The sequence below is a fragment of the Lathyrus oleraceus genome, chromosome 7 (assembly GCF_024323335.1).
Source record: "Lathyrus oleraceus cultivar Zhongwan6 chromosome 7, CAAS_Psat_ZW6_1.0, whole genome shotgun sequence".
Classification (NCBI taxonomy): domain Eukaryota; kingdom Viridiplantae; phylum Streptophyta; class Magnoliopsida; order Fabales; family Fabaceae; genus Lathyrus; species Lathyrus oleraceus.
In genome coordinates, this window is record NC_066585.1 from 143249771 (window position 1) to 143252954 (window position 3184).

The window sequence follows — 3184 nt, forward strand, 5'->3', positions numbered from 1 at the left end:
CGGATAGAGAATGGGCCTTAGGCCAATAAATTCCTCCTGCAAACAAAAAGGTCCACAACAATCCAACATGGGGGGGGGGGTACGAGTTCTGAAGTGCGTTCATGGATGAAAAATGGTGTTGGGCCCAAATTGGTCAGGCCCAAACCCCTATCAGTCAGCAAATAAAACAAAAACACATTTGAACTGAACTCAAACGCGCGCCCTCAACTCCTGGCCGTCCCCGTGCACTTGAAACGGAATCCCCCGTGGGCCACTGCACCGGTCGTCTCTCCCAGCGGTGGTGGCCACCAAAACCACCGCCGGAGCTGGCAAAATAACCGTCTATCATTGCTTTAACCAAATCCACAGTCAAAATCACCTTATCCTTCTTCTAAGACCCTAATCAAATCATAATGTGCCATGAACCCTAGCTAATCAACTCCAAATTAAACTCTATATGCGCCAATTTTAAGCCCCTGGGATGAGGGCTTTGAATTCCCTCACTGCTCTCTACACTATGGTAATCAAGAAATGGAGAACAGAGAATTTGGAACTTACCGTAGCCGGAGAAAGGCGAAGGTGATGAGGAACCGGTGACCTCTAATTCTAGGTGACAATTCTGATTCCTTCTTCTTCCCTGAATCTTCTTCCCAACTCTTCTACTTCTTATAGATTCCAAGATGCGTGAACTGGTATCAATTGAGAGGAGCTTTAGCACAACAAAATTGAAGCTTTAATGGTAAGCTTCAATAGCTTTAGGCAGTGTGCGTATGGTGAGGGTGAGAGAGGAAATGAGAGAAAGTTCCAATGATTTTAGTGTGGTGAGCTCCAGAGGAGTGAAATGTTGATGGAGATGTAAATTTATAGGTGATAGGTTTGAAGGAGATATGGCTTGGAGTTAGTTGTGGTTAGGTTCGGAGATTGCTTGGGAGTTAGTTAGGATGAACTCAGTGAGTATTCTATTAACTCACTGAGTTAGAAGTTAGTTGGTTCCAAATGGTTAGTTTGTTAGGTTTAGGATGATTCCATTGGTGACTGGTTGTAGCAGGTTGACTTAAGTGGAGTTGGCCTTGAAGCTTCGTTCATGACCTATTGAACATGTATCCTTTGCCAGCTTGGTTATTAATTAGATTTAGGCAATGTTATGAGTTACTTATTCATTTGTTATTCATTGCTTAATGTGGGAATGCAAGTCAATACATGTTCCTGTCTTCTACTGTTTGCGCATACCTATTCTAATTTCATCATGAAATGCACTTGATTATTATGGCTTGCTGAATGAGAATTGGTGTATGTTGAACTTTTTGCATCATGATTTGTCATGGATTCTGATGTAGCAGTATTCATTTGTGTGTCTTGGCTTCATGTAAATTGCTTGGCAATGGCTTATGTTTTGAATGTGTTGCAGGTTATGCTCATGACCCTGCTACACTGTCCTTGTTGCTTGCTTGATGCAGGATCAATTCCCTTGTTCTGCCAGCTTGTGGATCATGATGAATTGCATGAATGTCATGAGGTGCTTGTTGCACTAGTTCTTCTAGCTTTTCTTGATTGCTAGTGTTCATGAAGGTTTGTATAAACCATGTTTGGATGCATGATTGTCATGATGATGTTGTTCTCCCTACCTTGCTGATTTTGCTGCAGTGTTACATGGCTGGTTGAATCTTGCAGGTATTGGTCATGTTGGCTGCAATTGCTTGGTGTCGATTCTGATGCATTGCAGGTCTGGCCAGGTATGTACTCAATTTTGTTAGGCATACATAAATGTTTTCTAATTCCAATTCCTGTTAAACCTCAAAACTGCCCAAGTTGGGGCTTCTATGAAATGCTTGTGTTATGTAACAGTTTATGCAGATTGGAAGGCTCAGGTTTGTGCATGCAAGGTTTTGGTAAGGTGTTTGCTTCCTATTGCATTTGGACATGACTGGACCATGTTAACCTTTTGCCAATTCAACTGTGGTTCAGCTACATTAATGTTGCTATTTGGATGCAGGGTCGAACTTCTGGAAGGATGACAATGTAGGTCAGTGGTGCGTTGCTGCAGGATCATCAAATATGTAGGCAATTTTTTTTATTGTTGCTCCATGTATTGGTCCTGGTTTGCCTCATGTTGCAGGACTACTTTGTTTGACTTGGATCTGAAACAGGTTTTAGGTTGTAGTTTCAAGGTGAGTCAACACACTTCATAGCCTGTCATAGAGGATGTTTCTTGTTGGTCATGACCTTGGTTTTCAAAATTTCCTTTTGGTTCTGTTACATTTCTAATGATTTGTATGCTTGACAGTTTGTTGGCATATTCCATGATAGGAACATGGCTACTGCAGGATCATGATGGCAGGATGTTGGTCATAGTGAATCCAAGACCAAACCCATGTGTATTCTCTTATCCAAATGGCCAATGCAAGTGTATTATTTGATCATGTGACTATGATGCTTGGTTGTTGTGAATGCAAGACCATGTTAGCAATGTAGAACCATGGTTGGCAAGGCAAAAGGAACAAGTCATGGCATGGTGCATATGATTTTGAAAATGGGCTAGGTTACTTGGAAATGAAGAAACGAGGCAAAAGCACATCAAGCATGACTTTTGGATGATGAATCAAGGAGAAGTGGGTTAGATTAGTTCTTAGGTGGTTAAAAAGGGGTGAGTTGACTTTGGTCAAAGTTGACCAAAAAGTCAAATGTTGACCAAAGTCAAATGTTGACCAAAGTCAACATTTAGTCAAAGTTGTCAAAATTTGTATTTCTCCATGTAATGATTGTAATGGTTTAAAATGGATCAAAATTGATTTGAAATTGGCTTGAAATGGATTGAAAATGGTTTTCTCTTTGTACATGTATGCTTGATTTTGAAATAAAATGAACATGACTTGACTTGTAGATGGAATAAACAAATTACATGGCTCAAGAACATGGTTATGACTTGATGAAATAAGACTAAGGCTTGAACATGAATCATTAGACATAACCTCCGATTGGATTGTGATACAATAATATTTTAGTTGTTTGGATATGCAAGGTCATGAATGCACCAACAAGAAGACATCGAGACTAAGATGGATTGAATTCAAGACCAATGACCAAATGAAACCAAACCAAGATTGGACCATGTACTTGGAGTGATCATATGAAATGACATGGGTGACCCAATCATGGAAGTTATGGAACCAAGGCTTAAGCCAAGACAAAAGGACAAGGATCAAGG

At 40.4% G+C, this 3184-nt stretch overlaps 1 long non-coding RNA gene across 3 annotated transcripts; it reads left to right on the plus strand.

The window, feature by feature from the left end:
* The first annotated feature begins 206 nt into the window (after positions 1-206).
* Positions 207-2813, plus strand: LOC127100481 (uncharacterized). Of its 3 annotated transcripts, XR_007794416.1 has the most exons (6): positions 207-589; positions 1388-1548; positions 1651-1712; positions 1825-1868; positions 1973-2147; positions 2287-2813. It is a non-coding gene; the product is annotated as an uncharacterized LOC127100481 (long non-coding RNA). The 3 variants fall into 3 exon arrangements; XR_007794415.1 differs by having other exon boundaries at positions 1651-2147; positions 2264-2813; XR_007794414.1 differs by having other exon boundaries at positions 1651-2147.
* Positions 2814-3184: the final 371 nt, after the last annotated feature.